Genomic DNA, 22,411 nt, shown 5'->3' with positions numbered 1-22,411 from the left:
ATGTAAATGTTCCTGTCCTTCCTTCCTTCCTTCCTTCCTTCCTTCCTTCCTTCCTTCCTTCCTTCCTTCCTTCCTTCTTCCCTCCCTCCCTTCCTTCCTTCCTTTCTCTCACTTTTCTCTTTGAAACAGGGTCTCATGTAGCTCAGGCTGGCCTCAAACTCACCATGTAACCAAGGATGCCCTCGTACTTCTGATCATTCTGCCTCCACCTCTCGGGTGCTGCAATGGCAGGTGTGCCTACTTCATTCAGTGCTAAGAATGGAACCCAGGGCTTGGTGTATTCTGAGTGAACAGAGCACTATTGTAATGGAGATGCCATCCCTGTCCTTAAGTTTCTCTTGAAAACTCAAAGCCTAGTGTCTCAGAGCTGTCTGTACAGAAGCATGAAGCTGCCCCTCCCCACTGTCCAGTCCACCATGATCCCTGCCACACAAGGTGAATGACAAACATGGGCTACAGCTGTCCTTGGCTTCCCATAGGGCATCCCAGGGTGATTCAAGGCCTGCTGATGGGGAGACCTAGAAGAATGACTAGTGGCTCTCCAGGACCCTGAAGCTGGGGTTTAGTTGCTCTAGTTAAACAGGGGTGGTAGCATAGGGGGGGTCCCACATCACAGACCTCACTTCCCATCTCCCCTGCCACTCATTGCCAGGAGAAGGGATGAGGGGGGCATCAAACAGAGTAGAGCCAACAGCAGGGCAAATGCCCAAGCCTGTGGCTCCCACAGTACTGAATCCCCGGGGAGTCCTGACTTCATTCTGGGAGCCTTGCTGGGCTCTGAGAATCCTGATTTGTCCAGGGGTTGCTTCCAGCTGTGTCTGCAGCTCCCACCGCCTGGGTCTCCATGCTTTGGAGGGTAGCTTCTTTCATCTTCATAGATACCTCACCGTGGTGGGAGCTGGGAATCCCCCTTCATTGACTGAAAGAGGAAAACTGAGCCACACCTGCAATCCCACAACCTGTCTGTCTGTCTGTCTGTCTGTCTGTCTGTTTGTCTTTCCCCTACCTTCTTCTGTCCTCACAATACTGAGTAAGGTGGGCACGCTATGTTATCCTTATTTTAAAACGTCAAGATTTATTTATTTGTTTGCTTGGTTTTATTTGTATCTGTTGGGGGAGGGTGCACTGCTGTGGTTTGTGTGTGGAGATGAGAGGATAACTTACAGGACTCCGTTCTTCCCAACATGTGGGTCTAGGGATTAAACCAAGGTCTGTCAGGCTGATGGCAAGCCCCTTTAGCCACTGAGCCATCTTACTGGCCCCTTGTTCCCATTTTATAGATGGCTGAATGGTAGCATTAACTTTCTCAAATACCTCGCCATCATGCACTCCTGCCCTAAAGATGTAAACTAAGCCACCACAGTCCACGGCCACTGACACCCAGACACACTTGTTTGTCCAGGAAGCCATGAAACACACAGAGGAAATAAAATGCCAGGCAGAATGTCACCTCTGGGGAGCAGAAACGGCACAACGCAATGGTGGCCACCCCCAAGGGGAGGCCGGGGACAAGGACTCAGGAAAGCAAGGAGCCCAGAGCATAGAAATGCAGAACTTGCAAGCCACAACTCTTACCTCTTGGGCAGACAGAGCGAAGCTAATACATTCAGGCCACCAACCCGGTCCAGCCGAGAACCTGGAGGGAAAGGAGAAAGAGTGAGTGTCCCTGGGCACCAGTCTGGGCCTCCTGAAGGCTGAGGCTCCCCCTTGAGTAGAGAGGCTCTCTTCCTGTATCACCATCAACAGCTGTAAAGCCACAAACCAGGGGACCAAGCACCAGAGATTCATTTCCCTTTGGCTGTTCATTGCTGCCAGTAGCCCCTTATAGCCTCCAAGACTCAATGTTTCCAGCCTATAATGGGCACACTGGTACCTCCCCTTGTTGAGCACCTGTTCTCTTATCAGATGGGAAGTTTCTGCTGTTGTTTTGGTTTTAGATTTTAATTGTGTATTTTGTGTGTGCCTGTGTATGTGCGCGAGTGCACAGAACGCATGTCAAAGGACACACAGCACGGATCGAACAGCTTCCAGGAACTTTCTCATTCTACCACGTGAAGCCCACTGAATGATCTCTGTCACGTGGTCTGATTTTGAGATAGAATCTCACTACGCATCTCCAGCTGGCCTGGAACTTGTGCACAGATCAGGCTGGCCTAACTCACAGAGCGTCTGTTTCTACCTCCCCAGTGCTGGATTAAAGGTGTGAGCCACCACATCCAGTCCTATTAATTTTTTTGAGACTGTCTTTCTGTGTTGCTATGTAGCCCAGGCTATCTCATGATCGTCCTGCTCCAGGCTCCTAAGCACTAGGATTCCAGCATGCCACCAGGATTCCTGTTTCAGGAAGTGCCTGGGAGAACAGGAACTTCATGTGGCATTTGGCAGAGGACCTGGCAAATTTGAAGTGCTTCCTAAGATCATAAATGGATGGATGGATTAATTAATTAATTAATTAATTAGCAAACTATCTTAAATCAGTGCTGGCAAGATCTGTGGAGAAATAAATTTGAGAGGGTTGATTATTTTGAAGCACCTATGAGTGTTGGGGGCGTGAAAATATACGGTTGTGGTATTTCTGACTTGGACAGTGCAGCATCTATTTCTGTTCCTTTCTTCCCCTCTCTCCCTTCTTCTCTTCCTAATACCTTCCTTTCTCTCTTAGAGATGGGACCCTGATTGTATCCCAGGTTGGCCTGGAACTCACTGTGCAGTCCACACTGACCTCAAACTCATGATCCTCCTGCCTCAGCCTCACTGGTGCTGGGAGAGATTACATCCTTGTGCCACTATGTTTGGCAAAGCACTGAGGTTTTCAAAGCACCTCTGACCCAAGTGTGTGGGTCAAGACATGGATTAGACAAAATGTCTGTCTACCTCCCAGGCACTAACAGCAGGTTGGGAATACAGAGAAGGGAGCTGTCACTAGTAGCATGTGGCAGGCAGAAGGTGCCAGGGGCATCCTAGTGGAGGCCGAGGGAAGACTGAGGAAGCAGTAGACAACCAAATCTAGAAGGTGAATGAACTGTGTGGTCCAGATGGGCAGACATCCCCAAGGAGTACTGACTTCTAAGCCTCTTCAGTTCAACAGGCTGGAAGATAGAAGCTCTTGCCATCTCCACTGTGCAGGTGAGACAGCAGGGGTCATGACTTAAAGCCAAAATTCATTGAGAGGCAGATGCAGCTACAGAACTTGGGTCTCCCTGCCTGCCACTGACACCTCCTGCATATGAAGGCTTCTTGGGAAAGCTGCCCAAACCCATGGAAAGATCATTCCGGCCTCTGTCTGCTGTGGGCATTTAGGGAAGGGGTGGGGACTGTGGGGCATGATGGGGGCGGGGGATCCCTGGGAGAAGGATTTCTGGGAGGCTTCCTTCAGGTAGATACTGAGAAGCAAAGCAGACAGTGAACTATGCTGAGAGAGATGGGGGCTAGCTGGGCATGGCAGGTCCCACGTTAGCATTTGGGAGCCTAAGGTAAGAGGATCATGAGTTCAAGCCCAGTTTGGAATACATAGCAAGGCTCGCTCTTGGAGTTAGAAGCTGGGGAAATAGATCCATCAGTAAGTGCTGGCCACAGGAGCATCCTCAGAGCCCACATGAAGAATTGGTGTGGTGCTCAGAACCCCAGTGCTGGGGAGGTAGAGAGGCTGGAGGATCCTGGAGCTGCCTGGCCAGGCAGCCCAGACTGGTTAGCAGGCCCCAGATCCCAGTGAGAAATTGTGTCAAAAAAACAAGGTGGACAGTTAATAAGGAATGACACCCAAGACCTCCACAACCACCCTCCCCCACATGCACCTACGTACATGTGTACCCATTCCACAAACATACAGTCACTCACATACGTGTGCACCCATCCTCCCAACACATGCTACTTTGTAACAATTCCCTCTGAAACAGAAGCATTCTGTCCTGCTGGGAAGGTTCTTAAGCAGAAAGGTAAACAACTCAAAGTAGTTTCAGGAAGTTCCTGAAACTAACCAGATTCACTAGGCCACTCCCCACCAGAGTAAGCAATAAAAGCTGAGAGACCCTCTCAGAAAAGGGAAGCCAAACTGCAAAGAAGACTCCAAGACTAGACCAACTGCCTAGAAGAAGCAGAAACCAGTTGAGCTGCTTGGGAGAGGTTTACAATAACTGAGGCACCTGGAAAGAACACCTTCCAATCTGTTGAACTGCCTACAGACAGTGTACCCATCACAACACATACACATGTGCTTATACACACATACACACATGCACCTATTCCCAAACATATGCGCTCTCTCTCTCTCTCTCTCTCTCTCTCTCTCTCTCTCTCTCTCTCTCTCTCTCTCTCTCTCTCTCTCATTCTAAGGATATCTGAACATAGTGGCTCATTCCTGTAATCCTAGCATTTGGGAGTCTGAGAAAGGATTATTGATCTCAAGTTTGAAGACAGCCTGGGGTGTATAGGGAGCTCTAGGCTAACCTGGGCTACAGAGTGAAATTTTGTCTCTAAAAAACAAAGAGAAATAACAGAGAAGTAGGGCCTTGAGAAGCAGGCATAAAGCCAGCTAGTCCAGACCCATGTGTGAACCTGTGAGTGTACTCCAATGAAGGGAAGGGAGGGGTGGGTACTGCAAAAGAGCAGGGCAAGACTGGCCATGTAGGCTTTTATAGACAACTTCTCTCTGCCATGGCAGACAGGCCCATGCAGATGCGAAACTGAAGCCCATGAGATCAGAGGAGGATTTGGGAAATTGGGGGAGGCGTGGACTTGAGGAAGAAAAGAGAGGAAAAGACAGCAACAGAGAAGAGAGCGATAGGGAGAGAGAAAAGACAGCAGAGGAGGGGGTATGACTGTACAGAGAAAATCCCAAACAGGATAAAAAGGGGGGGCAAAGGAGCTGAGGGTCCCCCAAGCTCCTCATTCCCTCCTTTCTTCCCAGGAGTCTGGTTAGGTCTCTACCCTCAGGGGCAGGGAATTGAGGGTCCCTGGGGGGAGGAAGGGACGGGGTGGCTCCCCCTTGGGGGTTGTCTCCCCTACCTCATGCACCCCCCCACCCCAGGGCTAATCAGTGGCTGTCATCTCCACGGTGAGGTCTTGGTTAAGGAGATTTAGGGCTGGGATCAATAGGAAATTTAAAAATCGATGCAGCGCGCAGGGCAAAATCGATGGCGTTTAATCGCCTTGCCGATTCCCAGTCAAAACAATTAGCCGCGCTGAGTGTTGAACACGGTGGCGACACGGCATTAACCGTCAATATTGGTGTAAGTGATGGCGGGCGGGAGGGGAATCCCCAGTCTCAGAGGAGCCCCCCTCAGTCAGACAGCGCCTTAGGGCTGGGGTCTTCCCCCAAGGCAGCTCGCAGGACCTACCTGTGTTTCTCAGTCCTCTGCCACCTTTACCTACACAGTGCCCATGGGCAGCGCCACTCTGGATGGCCCACCTACAACTCTGTCACCCCACTCTCCAGGCTCAGGACTCCCACCTGTCCTCAGCTCTCTGCAGGCAGAGCCCAGTGGGCAGTGCACCGTCCTCCACTGGTGCACGGAGTATGGCAAGTCCCTCTTGGATGACTGGCATCCATCGTGAGAGACAGAGCTGACCATCAATAGGCACAGGAAGCGGCAGAGCCAGGACCCGAACTTTGTTTCCTGAGGCTGCAGCCCAGAAGGCAGATTCCAGATTTCACAGGACAAAGTAAGGTCAGGCTTGGGTTCCCAGGCCCCTCAGGTTTTCTCCCAGTCAGTATTACACTGCCTGGCCATTCCTGGTGTCATCTACCCACCACCTGCCATAGGGTGAGCTACCTGAGGGCAAGGTGAGGTCAGGCTACCCTGGGGCTCCCAGCATCATCCAGAATAGGACATGGTTGCACACTGGGACTTGATGAGGGTGTCACTTGTCTCCCCAGAGAACAGCCTGCCCCTATCCATCTCCACAGAGGGGTAGGGCAGCACAAACACATGAAGACCACATGTAACTCTAGCAGTGCAGTGGGTACTGCCTAACACAGTCTACACCAAGGAGTGTCAGATGTTCTGCAAGTGAGGTCGCAGATTGCTCTGAACTCCCAGTTTCGCCACAAACACACAGCTGAAGACATGGAGGCTCAGAAAGATTAAGGCCCTTTCTCTAAGGTCACACAGCTGAGAGCAGGCAGAGGGGTGGGACAGGCAGCTGGCACCTAAAGAGACAGCCAAAGGTGGGGCTCATCAGGACTGGGGCTCCCAACGTGGGGGTTCCATGTGAGGGCGGTGGTCGTTCCTACAGCCAGCTGCTCCCAGGCTCTGAAAGCAAGAGGGAACACGTGGGCTAGGGAGGAGGCCCATGAGATGAGCTGGGGATTGAACTGACAAGGTCCTAATCAAATGGTCAATATCGCTGACCTGACCACTTAACCTATTGATAAGCTGGCAAGGATGGAGCAGGCGGTGAGTGGGCTCAGGGAACAAGGCAGCGAAACGGGTAGAGTTCAGTCGTCCTGCGTGCTTGGGTCTCAGGGCCTGGGACAGGGTGGTCTTCTCAAACGCCCCTTCCCCTCCCCTAGGAAGATGAGTTGGTGGGGTTTGCTCTCACCGTGCTCCCTCCTCTCTGCTTGAGGTTGAGCCAGGAACTGTAGCCATGCTACCCTACATGCCCTCACCGGTGCTCACACTTGGGAGAGGACTGCACATTCCTGCCTCAGTACCCTCACCTGTCACCTGGGGACAATGATAATGGGGACATCCATGAAAGAACCCAGATGTCTCCTGGCTTGGGGTTGACACAGTAAATGATGTCACAGCAGCCACACGAAGGAACACTGTAGGGCTGGGGGAATATTCCTGAAATAAATTTACCAGCACAGGCTTGTCAGTCATAATCCATTTGTTGGGGGGAAATGTGACGTATGCATCCACGTATGAAGTATATAATCTCCCCCCACACCTTTTTTTTTATGAACACAGATGCACCTAAAAGAAGGAGGAGGGAAAGAAAAGGTCTGGTGCAGGAATCAGGAACCTGAGTTTGGGTCCTTGAATTTGCATTCCAGTAGGTTTTGGGGATAAACTATGCAAAGAGAGAGAATGAGAGGGAGGGGGGCGTTAATGATTTGGTATGGGGGATGGAATCAAGGGCTTCATGTATCCTAGACAAGTACTCTATCCCTGAGCCACACCCCCAGCCCCTCACTGGGGGATTCTAGGCAGGGGCTCTATCCCTGAGCCACACCCCCAGCCCCTCACTGGGGGATTCTAGGCAGAGGCTCTACCACTGAGCCACGCCCCCAGCCCCTCACTGGGGGATTCTAGGCAGGGGCTCTACCACTGAGCCACGCCCCCAGCCCCTCACTGGGGGATTCTAGGCAGGGGCTCTACCACTGAGCCACACCCCTAGCCCCTCACTGGGGGATTCTAGGCAGGGGCTCTACCACTGAGCCACGCCCCCAGCCCCTCACTGGCAGATTCTAGGCAGGGGCTCTACCACTGAGCCACGCCCCCAGCCCCTCCCTGGGGGATTCTAGGCAGGGGCTCTACCACTGAGCCACGCCCCCAGCCCCTCACTGGGGGATTCTAGGCAGGGGCTCTACCACTGAGCCACGCCCCCAGCCCCTCACTGGGGAATTCTAGGCAGAGGCTCTACCACTGAGCCACGCCCCCAGCCCCTCACTGGGGATTCTAGGCAGGGGCTCTACCACTGAGACACACCCCCAGCCCCTCACTGGGGGATTCTAGGCAGGGGCTCTACCACTGAGCCACGCCCCCAGCCCCTCACTGGGGGATTCTAGGCAGGGGCTCTACCACTGAGCCACGCCCCCAGGCCCTCACTGGGGAGTTCTAGGCAGGGGCTCTACCACTGAGCTATACTTCCAAATTTGCTGCTTGAGTTTGAATTCTTCATCTTCCTATCTCCACCTCCAAAGACATATAATTATAGCCGTGTGGCATCACCCTCATTTTTCTTTCTTTCTTCCTTCCTTTCTTCCTTCCTTTCTTCCTTCCTTTCTTCCTTCCTTCCTTCCTTCCTCCCTCCCTCCCTCCCTCCCTCCCTCCCTCCCTCTCTCTCTCTCTCTCAATCTTTCTTTCTTTCTTTCTTTCTTTCTTTCTTTCTTTCTTTCTTTCTTTCTTTCTTTCTTGTTTTTTTCGAGACACAGTTTCTCTGTGTATCCCTGGCTGTCCTGGAACTCACTCTGTAGACCAGGCTGGCCTTGAACTCAGAAATCTGCCTGCTTCTGCCTCCCAAGTGCTGGGGTTAAAGGCGTGCGCCACCACTGCCTAGTTGGGATTTTTTTTCTTACCACTAAGTCTGTGCCATTCTCTACCACACACATGCATCACAGTATGCTAAGTAGCTATTAGAAGCAGAGTTTGAACACTCCATCAGCTGGACTGTGGCCAAGGGAAGAAGTGCTCCCACCCCAACCAACCAAGTTCTTCTATCCAAACACAGCAGGATTCCAGAGCTTTCAAGAAGTGTTCCACACCTTTAATCTCAGCACTCCGGAGGCAGAGGTGAATGGATCTCTGTGAGTTTGAGGCTAGCCTGGTCCACACAAAGAATTTCAGGCTAGCCAAGGATAAGTAGTGAAAAAAGAACATGGGTGAATCTGAACATCACTGAGATTACCCTATGGCTTTGGCTGTTAATAAGTGGGCAGGATAGGACCAACCTCAATTCTGTCCGGCTTCCTTAGCAGGAAACTGAAGGCTTACAGATAGTCCTCCAGGTTTATGCAGCTGCTTATTACAGAGCCGGAAGCAGAAATGGAGCTCCTGGCTCCTGCCAGCCCAAGGCCAGGAGGACAGAACTATAAGAGAAAATGTCCACACAGACCATGGAAGGTACATGTGCTCTGTGGCTGCAGGACCCTGAGTTAAAACTGGTCCCATGGCATGGCAGCATCTGTCTTTGACCTCAGCAGCACTTGAGCTGGACGCAGAGGCATCAAGGCTGAGGCCATGAGCTGGGGGAGATGGTTCAGTGGAGGAAGAATGTGGAGACTTGAGTTTGAGTCCCCAGCACCCACATAAGAAACTGGGCATGACGTTGGGGCTTCTACTTCAGCAAGAGACCCTGTCTCCTGCCACCCCACAAAACAGGGTTTCTCTGTGTAGCCCTAGCTATTTTGGAATTCTCTCTGTAGACCAGGCTGGCCTCTGACTCCTGAGTGCTGGGATTAAAGGCGTGTGCCTCACATGGCTCAGAGAAACCCTGTCTTCAAGGAATAAGGCAGAGAGTGAAAAAGGCACCTGGAATCTTCCTGTGCCTTCTACCTACATGCTTGTACATACACCCACACAGCACACAAGTTAATCAATTGGTTAATTAATTAATTAATTAATTAAAGAATTCCAGGCCAACCTGGGTTACAAGAGATTCTGAAGCAAACACAACAAATAAAAACCGGAAATCTCCGACCCCCTCGCTGTGCGACCGTGACCAAGTCGCTTCACCTCTCGGAAGCCAGTTCGCTCAGGTGTAACATAAGGAGAATAGCTCTTGCCTCAGAATGCTCTTGTGAGGAGATGCCCGGGTAATCTCTGCTTGGAAGGAACTCAGCAGGGAATAGACACACAGAGAGTAGCGAGTGTGCTGCAGAAAAGATGACCTGCCATGTGTCCTGGGTGGGCCGAGAGATTGTGGGGGCTCCTTGGTAGCCTGAGTAGATGAGCAAATGAGAGATACCTGGCTAAAATATGCTCCTGTGTTCGTTCATTTGTTCATTCATTGATTCAATAATCACTTCCTGATTCTACTTCTAAGCCAGATGTCCCAGTGTCTGCAATCCAGATGTAAATAAAAAATAAGGAACGTTCCGGTATTGATAAGAAGGAGACTCAGATGACTGAATCTGCTCTCCTGTCTCAGAATTGCTGTCTCAATGGTCCCTAAAGTCACCCTGTGGTCTTCTGCTGAAAAGTGTCGTCCATCCCCGATTCTGGGTCTAACTTCTTTGCTATTTCAGGTGCCCGTGTGTGTGTGTGTGTGTGTGTGTGTGTGTGTGTGTGTGTGTGCTCGCCTTTGCAATGCACAGGGCCAGCACTAAGTCTGACTCTCTAGGGAGTCAGCATCTGTCCGTGCTTGCATCCATCCCTTCCTTTTCCTTTTGAAAGAACAACAAAAATGAATACTAGAAAGTTCAGGGGCTGGAGAGGGTTAGGGTTAGAGTACCAGATGCTCTTCCAGAAGACCCAGGTTCAATTCCCAGCTCTACATAATAGCTCAAAAGCATGTGTAACTCTGGTTCCAGGGGGTCCAACGACTTCCTCTGGCTTCTAAGGGCCCCTGGCATACTTGGTGCACAGATACACACGCAGGCAAAAAAAAGATTAAAAATATATATATATAATGAAAATAAATAATTCTAATTTTTTTCTTAAGTTCAAAGCACTCATGGCCAGTGGCAGTGGCACATGTCTTTAAGCCCAGCACTCGGGAGGCAGAGGCAGGCGGATTTCTGAGTTCGAGTTCAGCCTGGTCTACAGAGCAAGTTCCAGTATAGCCAGAGCTACACAGAGAAACAAAACAACAAAAAAAATTCAAAGCACCCAGACTAAAGCTTAGCCCCTGGTAGACAATGCATAACAGTTGCTGTCAGTGTCAGCCCCAAATTGCACCTGCTCTCCCACCCCATGCGGAGGCCCTGTCTTCTCCATGAGGAGGCTCCTTATCTTACCTACCTATGGTCCCACAGCTAAGACACAAAGCCAAGCTTGTTAAGCAGACACCTAGAATCTCAGCACCGAGGGGCACAAGGATCGGGAGTTCAAGGTCATCCTTAGCAACGTCGTTTGGGGCCAAACTGGTTTACATGAGACCCTGTCTCAGAACAAACAAAAGCAAACAGGGCCAGGGTGGCAGCTCTGTGGAATGCTTGCTTAACATACATGAAGCTCTGAACTGTATCCCTGGAACCACTTCTACTCAATGCTTTAATCCCAGCACTGAGGAGGGTAAAAGCAAGAGGACCAGAGGGCAGGTCTAAGGATGTAGCCCAGATGGCACAGTGTCGGCCTAGCATGCACAGGGTCCTGGGTTTGATCCCTAGCACCCCACAAAATGAGTGTGGTGGCATACACTTGGAGTGCCGCTACACAGGAGGTCCAGGCAGGAGGATCAGGTATTCAGAGTCAATCCTTGGCTACCTAGTTTGAAGCAAGCCTGGGCTACATGAGACACCATGTCAAACCAAAGCTGCTTTGAGTCTCCAGCAGACAGGACACGACCGGTTTGCCTGTGTCCCTCACAGCGTATCGACAGTGATCCCCCAGAAAGTAAGCTCCCTCACTCCTGTTGGGCACACAACACTGCGTGATTGTTGTGTGTGCCATGTTGGGTGCTGAGATGTGGCTGTGAGCAAGACAAGACCTTGCCCTATGAATTTCTAGAGGAAGAAGAGATATGGCAGAAAGAAAATACAGACGAGGACTGCAGAAGGAAACGAGGCGGGTGGGGTGCGTTATGAATAACATCTTAGATCGAATGGCCAGTGATGGTGTCATCTGAACAGCTGCCCAAATGAGCTGAGGAGGTGAGGGCTTTCCTGATGATGTTCACAACTGCAAAGGCCCTGAGTTTAAAGAGTGACAAGGAAGTAAGTGGCTCGGTCTTTGGGAGCTAACGTAAAAGGAGTAAAATTCAAACAGGTAGACAGGCACCAGCTCGTGTAGGGCTTTCGTATGGGAGAGGGGTCCCACGTAGCCTAGGCTAGCCTTCAACTCTTGATCCTCTGGTGGCTACATTTTTGTTATTGATGTTACAATCATGTCCCACAATGCCTGGCTTTCCTTTCCTCCTCTTCTGTGTTGCTGCTGTTGTGTGGATAGGCATGTTCTGAGTAGGTTTCCGTGCGCGAGCACATATGTACAAGTGTGTGTGCACATGTCGGGGCCAGAAGCTGAGGTCTGCTAGCTTCCTCGATCTCTCACCATCTTATTATTGTGTCTTTATGATTATCTTGGGCAGGAGTGTGATGTGTGTGTGATTGTGGACACACAGATCACAGCGGCAAGCATGTGGACACCAGAGGACAACCTCCTGAAATTGAGTTCTCTGTGGGCTCCGGGAGCTGAGCACAGGTAGGCAGGCTTGCATGGCGAGTGCTTTTACCTATTAAATCATCTTGCTGGCCCCTTTTGCCTTATATTTTGAGACAGAATTTGGAGATCACCAATTCAACTAGAAAAGTTCCAGGGGTCCACCTGTCTCTGTCTCTCCAGCCCGAGACCATACGCGTGTACCCCCAGACCCAGCTTCTTATGTGGGTGCTCAGGATCTGAGCTCAGATACTCATACTTAACATTACACAACCAATACTTTCCCAACTGAGCCATCCACCCCCACCCCCGCCCTCACCGGCTTTTCTCTGTGTGAGTAGACAGCAGCCCCCTCTAACGGTGGCACTCCTTTGCCCTCAAAGCTGGGGTCCTTGTCTCTTTCCCACATAGACGACAGGGTGTCTGATCCACACAGCTCCAAGAATCAGTCCCCCAAACCTTCGATAAACTTCCAAATTTCCTAGTAGGGCTTTATCATTTTCCTTCCCATGCCAGGAATCCCCTCTGAAACAGGAAGGGGGCTGACTTATCTCAGGCCTGACTACCAGGGGCCTCAAGAAACTATGAAGTAGCAATCATTGCTAGAGAGGATCCAAACTCCACCCCCAGCCCCTGGCAAGTCTCCATTTGAGGGCAATTGTCACTAGTTCAATTCCAGCTTGTGGCCAAGAGTTGTGGCCAGGAACAAGGAAAGAAATGAACACCACCAGGAAAGGTCTTCACCGGGGCTCCCTGCACAGATGGGGACAACAGGGAGGCATGGATCCAACCCTTCTTCCCCACCAGGCTCTGAGCCAGCCCCGCTAGGCTTAGTCCCTGGACCTTCTGCAGGTGCCAAACACGCCAGCAGGGCTGAATCCCTTTATGGTTGTGTGAAGTCTCCTGCATTCTCATGTGAATGAAACATTCCACACTTGTCTGCTCCCCCTCAACTGTAGTTACTCACTTGTCCCCACACACCTGTACCTTCCCACCTGTTCCCACACACCTGTACCTTCCCACCTGTCCCCACACACCTGTACCTTCCCACCTGTCCCCACACACCTGTACCTTCCCACCTGTCCCCACACACCTGTACCTTCCCACCTGTCCCCACACACCTGTACCTTCCCACCTGTCCCCACACACCTGTACCTTCCCACCTGTCCCCACACACCTGTACCTTCCCACCTGTCCCCATACACCTATAGCTACCCACCTGTCCCCACACACCTGTACCTTCCCACCTGTCCCCATACACCTATAGCTACCCACCTGTCCCCACAGTGCCTCCCAGATGAGGCCTCCTATAGTCCTTCCATGGTGCCTCTTGTGTTTTGGGTATCTGGTTACAGTTATCAGACCTGGACCACAGCTGAGGGACCCCAAGATCCACCTAGAGACATACCCAGAAGAGTCTCCTAGGGACAGATGTGTCACACTGAGGGAGGGAGTCACTTCTGAACCCTAAGTTATTTGTGCCTCTGTGGCTTTGAGGACTTGAGGGTGAGGGGGGAACCCACAACTTTTGGCTTGAACAGCCAGCCTTTCTTCCAACACAGTGGTTCTCAACCTGTGGGTGGTGACCCCTCTGAGGTCAAATGTTTTTCTTCCATAGGGCTCGCCTAAGACCAACCGAGAACACCAATATTTACGTTATAGTTCATAACAGTAGCAGAATTACAGTTAAGAAGTAGCAGCAAAAATAATTTTATGGTTGGGGAGTCACCACAACATGAGGAACTGTATTAAAGGGTTGCAGCCCTAGGAAGGTTGAGAGCCACTGTTCCAAGGTGTTACACATGACCTGCTTCCATAAGGTCCCCCGCACCCCAATCCCGAAGCTTCCGTTCCTCTTCCCCTCTAGAAGCCATCACGGTTTATAGCTCCCTATCTACTCCAGTTCTGGGAGGAACGGGCCTGAGGAAAAAGTGTGCTCTGTAAACTGCTGGTTCATTTCCCCAGGATGTAGGATGAGGCCTGGCACAGGCAGGCACTCAGCATGTGTGCAACAAGCAAATGAACACCAGAAAGGTTTTCAGACTTAAGCATCGACCCGGATTCATTTCACTGGGATGGAACGAGAGCCAGGTGACAGTGGACAATGTTTGTGTACTGTAGCTCGGTGTGTCCGGTTTGGTCACCACAGGTGCCTTCCCCATGGCTCCTGAACTAAGCGGTGTGCACTCACAGGCACATGGGCTGGCACTTCGCGGGGTTCTAGTATTTGCCTTTTATAGTCTCCGTGGGAAAAGCCCTCCGCACGAGAAGCACCCTGGTATTTTGGTATTAATCTTGTCCTGCTTGCCTGCGTGGACATCTGGCTTGTCATAGCCTTGTACAGAGGGTTACCCTCGTTTCCAAATCCTGTATGTCCGTTTCAGCATCTCTGCAGACACATACGCAGATGTCGTCTGTGTGGATTGGCTGCCTTAGGACTTACAAGCCCGGCTTACGAGTTACTCATTTTCTCAGAACCTCTCTGACGCAAAGCACCGGTAACCTGGGTCAGGGCCCGTAGCTACATGGGTTTGCTGCACGAGCTGGTGTTCCATCTTCTTTTCTTTTTTTAAGATGTGGTCTTTCAACTGACCTTGAACTCTCTAGGTAGCCAAGGGTGACCTTGAACTCCTGATCCTTGTACCTTTACCTCCTGGGTGCTGGGATTATAGGTGTGAGCCACTGAGCCTGTTTTATGAGATGCTAGGGATCAAACCCAGGGCCCTGTGCAGTTAAGCAAGCACTCCATCGACTGGACTACATCTCTAAGCCTGCCGTATGGTCTAGAATCTGGGTGTCTCTATTTCAGAACCCAAGCCTACATCTGCATGTGTGTCTGCGCATGCATTCAAGACTTAAGAATGTGTGTGTGTGTGTGTGTTCGTGTTTTACAGGCATGTATAACCTGTGTGCCTTTCTTCCTCCAGCTGCTGCCTGCCGTCTGGATAAAGTGCCTCCTCTCTATCTTGCTCACACACACCCACGATCATATGCCCTGTGTGGATGAGGAGGGGGCCCCGGTGTCAGCAAGCTCCCATGTCACAAGGTTAATTTCTCCGCAGCCAGGCAGGCTGGGCCCTGAGGGGAGTTGTGGGGGAGGGGCAGGTCCCCACAGCCCCTCTGATAAATATGTATTTGGGACTGCTGTGCTCAAAGGTCATGGGGGTGGGGGGGAGGGGGGAGTGGTCTGCACTGTGCTGGGCTACTGGATCCCAGCCGAGAGCCCAGTATGGCTTGTATTGACCTCCCTCCAGAGGGATGAGGAGATTCAGGGAGATGTCCCCTTCATTCTAGTCTGCCTCACCCCACCCATGGCCATACCCAGAGGGAGATAGTTGTGGACACAGATATTCAAACTCTAAAGCAGGAAAGCATATAAGCCCCACCACCACCTCCCGCTATCCAGAGACAGGGACAAACGGATGCACAAAGCCGGCCTCGTGGACCACCAAATGCATGGAGAGTTGAGGGTATGGAGCCAGACTCATTCTTTCTCCCAACCCTAACCTTCACACCAATGCAATATATGGAAATGTATATGCTATACATAAACATCTACATAAGCACACACAGTATACAGTGAGAATCGTCCCTGTACACTCAATACACACAGGGAGACACAAAGGTGGCCCGGTTTCGACCTAAAATGTTCCTCTGAGCACTTTGTGATTGGGCTATGCATACATGCAAGGATGCACACCAAGGGTGCCCAAGACACAAAGTTCTGCGGAGGTAGACACACACAGCAACTGCAGGTAAGTGTGTGAACACCCATGTACATGAGCAAGCACCCTCAAACATACAAAGACCTCAAGATACCTACGCCTGGCAGGATGCAGCATGCATGGGGGAGCCAGGTCAGAAACCCACCCTGCGGCACCAGAGCCTGTCTGGCCCTTTCACCACAGAGGTGAGAAAGGCTGCCTGGTCTCTGGTCTATGCACCACACACACACACACACACACACACACACACACACATGCTTCAGCCAAATGCGCCATCATTTGTCCAGCTCTGAGTCACATCAATTGTACAGCCTCCCCTCCTCGCTGACCAGCCATCTCGGCCATCAGCAGCCTCGGCCATTAGCTGGTTCCTGCTTCTGGCCTGTATTTGTTGACTCTCTCTTACCTGGCAGAACCATCCGGACCATCGGAGCCCTTTCGGGGTCTGCCTGACTCTTTCCTCAAGGGAATCCGATGTACCCTGTTGTGTGACCCTCGGCCCATGCCTCGGGGCGATCACCCTCCTCAGCACACAGCTCAGCCTGTCATCCTTCAGTGACCGCTAGCCACAGTGGTTCTTGTGTATGTGAGTGTATGCGTGTGTGAGGCAGCTTCGAGGTCTGTGTGTATGGTTGGTGGGATGGCTACCGCTGTGTTTTAAGTCAAAAGGAGTGTGAGTGTGTGTGTGTGTGTGTGTGTGTGTGTGTGTGTGTGTGTGTGTGTGTGAGAGAGAGAGAGAGAGAGAAAGAGAGAGAGAGAGAGAGGTTAAGATGTCAGCAGTTATAGTTAAAAGTCAAAGGGTGCATGACTGTATGGTTTTGCATATAGGAATAATGGCAGTAGCAATACTCCACGTGTGCATGCATGCATCTGCATGTGTGTGTGCACAGACGCACGCATGAGTGCTTTGGTTGCAGGAGTGGTTTGGTACATCTGTCTGCATGTGATGTAGGGACTGTGGGGGGGGCTCTCTGTCTTAGGCGTGGAGGGGCAGTGCAGTACAGATGCCGGCTTCTTGAGAGGCTGTGGACAAGTGGAGTGTGTCTCTCAGACTCTGTGGCCTGCGTCTGTGAAAGTGACAGATGCCGCCTCCCTGGCCTCACTGCGGCGGATTAAGTCCATGAATGCCACATGAGTCCACACCCAGGGTGGGGGAGGGTCCCTGGCCTACGCTGACGCTCTTGCATGTGTGGGCCACAGCCCAACTTGTTAAAGGATGCTGGGGTAAAGGCTAACATGTTCTCCCCACGCCCCCGCCACACACACACACACACACACACTCTCTCTCTCTCTTCATTTCTAGAAGGGACATTCTGTAGCTGTTGGTGCACACATGAGCAAACTCATGTTCATACGTGACAGTTCCTGAGTGTCCAAGAAACACTGTCATGAGCTGTGTGTGTGTGTGTGTGTGTGTATGTGTGTGTATTACTCACAATGATTATCCCACTTCTAAGCCGCCACAGAAGAGGTTTTGCCATAGGAGACCAAATTCAGGTCCCACAACCTGGCTCCACTGCGGGCTGCTTCCTCCCCACCTCCCTTGGCCATCTTGCTGCCTTCCCACTCCGGCTCCTTAAGCATCCCTTTAACTCCCAGTCTCCTTTCTTTTTTGTGCTCACAGCCAGGCACGGGGCTGGAAGTTAGTGTAGGGCCAGGATTGGTTCTGTTTGGGTCCAGGCCCAAGATAGTCAGTAGTTGGTACCTAACCAATACCATTATTTTCAGGTCAAGAGTAATTATGTTACTATCCTAATTACCTTGGGGGACTCACTGGACTTCATTCACATACCAATTTTTGCAATGGCCACAAATACCTATTGAATGCAAGGCTTTTGTATGGGGAGAGGGGAGGTGGGTACCTCCAGCCTCCTTCTGAGCGTGTCAGAGCTGGGGAAACTACCTGCTTCAAGGATCTAGTGACGATGGGGAGACTGCGATGGGGAGACTGCGAATGAAGAAAGGCATGCTTGCTTCCTAGTACCACCACACGCTCCTGAAAAAGTGGTCCTGGGCTTATCAGCCAGGACAAGAGGACCCAGGAACTCCTCCATACAGCTGTCTTTGAATAGGCCCAACCTAAGCCATCTGGACCACGCAGGTTCAACCCACTCATTTCCCAGCTCTCTGCTCATGATGGAAAGCAAGACTCGGGTCTTCGAAGCCCTCACAGAGTCACGTAAGGCATCCATCCACCTGACAGGTCCTGCCCCAAGAGACCACAGACCTTGGAGACAGGTCTGTGGTCTCTTGGGGCAGGGAGGAGTTGGGGACACAGTCCAGAAAGGTGGTGGGACAGCCTAGGAGGACCGCTGAGGAGGACCGGGAGTGTGGATTCCTACAAACAAAGCCCACCACCAGGAGCCCAAAACCCTTGACTCTGGCCAAGCTCGGGGGAGGGGGGCTTATGGACTAAGCTAATAATGTGAGTGTCGGAGACTTCATCTGTAAAAGAGATTACTGTCGGGACTCCTGTGAGAGCTTGGGATGTGAGGGACCCATTGTTGTTAATAATAACAATATGTGGAGAAGAAACGAGGGAAACAATAAGGGACATATTTAGAGGAACAGCGGCACAAGGGAGCCCCACACGTCCATCCTTCCTTCTAAGGATTCTCCATACCCAGGTTTCTCAACCAGTTCTATCCTGATAAATCCTGGAAAATAACCAGCACATGCTGGAGAAGAGAACTGCTCCCTGGCACCTATCAACATCTGGCCAGCTCTTGGCGTGTACATCTGTCACTAGCCTCCAATGGGTCCTCCCCATCGTCATTGTGCACCAGGGCTACAAAAAGCTCTGCCCAGTAGTTGTTATTTTCACGATTTTCATGGTTTTGCCACCATAGCCCCTGAACGTAAGAAGGGAGAAGAGTGTCTGTGAACCAGGTGGGAGGTGGCCCGGAATGGCCACTGAAAAAAAAAATCTGACCAACGACAACAACGTCTAGGATATGTAGCTAACAACACAGGATATGGGTGCACAGCCTAGGTACAAGTGTGTCCATAAATAGACACAAAAGCACACACAGTGTGACTGAGTCCTTCCCATGACAGTACCATTGACCACTCTACTTTCCTATAGACACTACCATACAGTGAGGTTCCCAATGTCCGCAATGACGGCACAGCAGCCTTCCAGGGGGGCAGTCAACAGCACCAGGAAGATGGGGGGGTCTAGATGTCTCCAAAGTGCTTGGCTGGGCTTCTGCCCAGCATTACCTACAAATCAGGAAGAAGACTGAATCTGGTTCAGCTAGAGCTACTGTCTGAGGCCCTGATCCATTTCCTTCTCTGCAGGCCACGGCTTCACAGTCCGCATACAAGAGGATACTTTGTTACTATGGGGTGGGGGCCCGACTGTGGGAGGGTAGGTATTTTCTTGTTTTGTTTTCTTGGACCCAGTTTCAAGCCTGCTGTGCAAACATGCTGTCAAAGCCCCCCCCCCTCCCCAGGCCCTCAGTGAGCAAGCAAGGCACCTGTCCCCATACTCCACCTAAACCAGTCCACCCTCTTATCCAGGACACACTGGCACTCCCAACAATGACAATAACAATCGTAATTAAAGCCCTGTGCAGAAAGGACACTTTCACATAGGTGACTGTAACGTGCACACGACATGTCCAGTAACCGCACACCGGAGCTTTCCTCCGAGCACAAGAGTCTCATGTCCGCCGCTGACGCCAGACTTAAAACATGGCCTTGCACACCCATGGACACTTCCATACAGGAGCCAGAGAGGGCCTCCCGCATGGCACAAAAAAAAAAAAAAAAAAAAAAAAAAACCATAAGGTGGAAAGAGATGGGTCTGAATACATGTCAGACTCCTCTTGTATGTGGATCACCCACAATGGGGATATTAGGCACTTGACCCCCACTACAAATATATGTCTTCACTTTCAGATTCTCTCTTCTCAGGCTCTAGAGCCCTACTGAAACATCTCTTCCTTACCACGAAGGCCTTGTATACACGCATGCTGCAGCCACGACCTGATTCTGTACACACTGAGCCGCCCCCTCCATGCAATGGCTCCTCACTCTCCCCTTACACGCTGTGGTCTGCTAGGATGGCAAGAGTCCATCTACAACTGTGAAGTTAAGAAGCTCATTGAAATTTCTCCAAATATAAGACTTACTGGTTCTAGTGTCCTAGACCCAACCGTGGAGGGAGAAAGTGGGGAGTGGTCAGCAAGCCATAGCCTTTCTCTTGGGATCTCTCACCTGAGATGCTAAAGCTCTAAGGGCCCTCTTGGATAGATACCCTCACACCCCAGTCCTTCCCCATCCCTCCTCTGTTATTTTCTTCTCTGTCCACACCCTTCTCTCTCAATGGGGCTGAGACCACAGTCATAAGCCCTCACTTTGGGTCTTCCCCCATCACACAACCCAGGTAGGCTTCAGCAAGACTTTTCCAGAGGCCAGAAAGAAATAAGAGGTGGTCCCAAGACCCCGGGACAGACCCAAGACCCCCACGGCTGGAAAGATCAGCATGGAGATCTGTGGGATTTGGTCACAGAGGTTAGAGTCTGGTGGGAAGTTAGAGGGTCCTTGCCTTTGCCTGGGGGCCCTCTCCCTGACACCCTGTTCAATCCTGAGGCTGCAAAAGTGTTGGGTAAATGAAACTGAGGGGGGGGAGGGGAGGGGATAAGGGAAATGAGTGAGAGGGGAGAGAGTGAAATAAAGGGGGGAGAGAAGCTGGTAGAACGAATGGAAAGAGAAAAGAAGACAACCTGGGGGGGGGGAATCTGTCAGTGAGAAGAGGAAGAGAAAAAACTGGGGGGGAAAAGAGAAGACATAAAGAGAGAAAAGAGCGTGAAATGACAACAGGGGAAGAAAGGAGAAGAGAACAAGAGACGCCAACGGGGTTCCCCAAGTTACAGACTTGGCCCAGAGAGCTGAGGGGTGCGCTGCGGCTCCTTAACATCACTCTGGGGCCCCTGGGCTCCGCTTTCCACATCTCTTCACGCCTGAGAAACACCGCCTCTCTTCTCCGCGTCCCATCCCCGGCTGCTTCCACTTCCCGTTCCCTACCCTTCCTGCCGGCCGGCCAAGGCACCCCGTTCCTTTCTCTCAAGCCCCCATTCCCACCCCCAAGCCTTTTCTTGTTCCCAGTCCCCTTACCTCTCCCCCCCATGCACCCTGCTTGCTTCGGAGCTTCAGACAGCATCACCAACCATCGCCACACTAAACCGGCCCCCACACCCCCAGGAAGGAGGGGGGAGAGGAAAGGGAAAAAAAAAAAAAGCAGGCGATACCGCCACCAGCCCTGAACCCTCTCTCCTCATTTTCTTCACGGTTACCCCAACCTCAAATGCAAGGTTAAAATAGGATGTCCCACCCAGCCCCGGGAGCTTCTCCGAAGCGCCGCGACCAGCCAGGAGCGGATGCCACCTTGCCTCGCGTCTCCGAGCTCACTCCTTTTTGTGTTCGGTGGCCCCAGATGCGATGTGTTTTGTTTTCAACACCTTTTTATTGGTGTGGTTTCCTCCCCCCCCCCCTTTTTCCCTTTTTCTTTATTTTTTGGCCTGGGGGACGGCGACGATGAAGCGCCCGCCGCCTGCCTCTTTCGCCAGCTCCGGGGCTGTCTCCGGCTCTTTCTCTAGTCTGCGCTCCCCGCCTCCCTCCTTTTTCTTCTCTGTCTCGGCTCTCGCTCTTCCGTCCTTTCAGCTCCGTACTCCGCCGGCTGCCTTCTCTCTCTCCCGCTTCCCCCTTCACGCCTCTTCTTTCACCATCCTTTTTGCCTCCTCTCCTTTTTTTTCCCCTCTTCAACCTCTCGATCCCCATTTTTCCCATCCCAACCCCCCTCCGTCTCTCCTTTGGTTCCTTCACTGCCTCCAACAGCAAGCCTATCCCCCACACCACTCTCGCCCCCAAATAATAAAAATACCCAGCCAGGGGGCAAAGCCTGGGTGCGAGCGCCGGGAGGAAGCGAGAGGGCCGGGGCCGCAGCAGCGCGGGCAGCCGGAGAGCGGTGCAGAGCGAGCGGCGCCCGCCCGGCTCCCGCCCGGAGAGCTCTCTGCAATAGGCCGAGCCGGCTGCATTAAGCTTCTTGCAATCAATAAAGCGCGGGTCAGATTATGCAAAGCGCAGATATTAATATGCAAAGTTTTAAAGATTTTTAAATGGAAGGGCGAGCGCGGCGCGGGCGGGCGGGCAGGGGCTGCGAGGGGAGAGGGAGGAAGGGAGGGCGGGCGGGCGGGCGCGCAGGCGAGCTGGGGAGAGGAGGAGGCTGCCCGCCGCCCGCCCGGCTGCGCCGCGCCGCCTTGCCTTACCGCTGCTCCCATCGGTAGGCGCCGCTGTCTTCGCCATGCGCGTCAGCTGCACGGCTCCGAGGGGATGGCCGAGGAGGAGCCGCCGCCGCCAACGCTACCCCCGCTCCCGCTCCCGCTCCCGCGCCCGCTCGCTGCCTGCTGCTGGCGCTGCTCTGGCCGCTGCTCCTCGCCTGAGCTGCCGGCGCGAGCCCAGGCGCGCGCCATCCCCGGCTCCCACCTTGTCCCCATGGCAACCCCGGGCCCAAGGATGCTCAGAGAGAGAGCGCGAGCCGGAGAGCGAGGGGGGGAGAGAGGGAGAGGGAGAGGGCGGGGAGCGCAGGGGACACGGAGGCAGGGAGAGGCCCGAGACCCATAGAGACACAGAGACGCAGAGACAGAGAGACTCAGAGATATGCAGAGATACGCTGAGACAGAGACACGGACATGGTAGAGG

The 22,411-nt window shown here is 52.3% G+C and overlaps 1 protein-coding gene across 5 annotated transcripts in view; it reads right to left on the bottom strand.

The window, feature by feature from the left end:
• Nucleotides 1–22,182, bottom strand: part of Pou2f2 (POU class 2 homeobox 2) — an 88,411-nt gene extending 66,229 nt beyond the window's left edge. For 3 of the 5 annotated variants that reach the window (XM_085840964.1, XM_085840968.1, XM_085840965.1), the window contains exons 1-2: nucleotides 21,979–22,182; nucleotides 1,576–1,636 (exon numbers count right to left, since the gene is read on the bottom strand). The gene's annotated coding sequence lies outside the window, so the exon portion shown is untranslated. Of the gene's footprint in view, nucleotides 1–1,575; nucleotides 1,637–21,978 lie in introns of those variants that run through there. The other 2 variants (XM_085840966.1, XM_085840967.1) reach the window with 1 other exon arrangement.
• Nucleotides 22,183–22,411: the final 229 nt, after the last annotated feature.

Source organism: Mus caroli, unplaced genomic scaffold (assembly GCF_978045245.1).
Source record: "Mus caroli unplaced genomic scaffold, Mus_caroli_1 scaffold_8, whole genome shotgun sequence".
NCBI classification, from domain to species: domain Eukaryota; kingdom Metazoa; phylum Chordata; class Mammalia; order Rodentia; family Muridae; genus Mus; species Mus caroli.
Note: the sequence above shows the minus strand (reverse complement) of the source record. Positions and strands in the feature narration are given on the sequence as shown.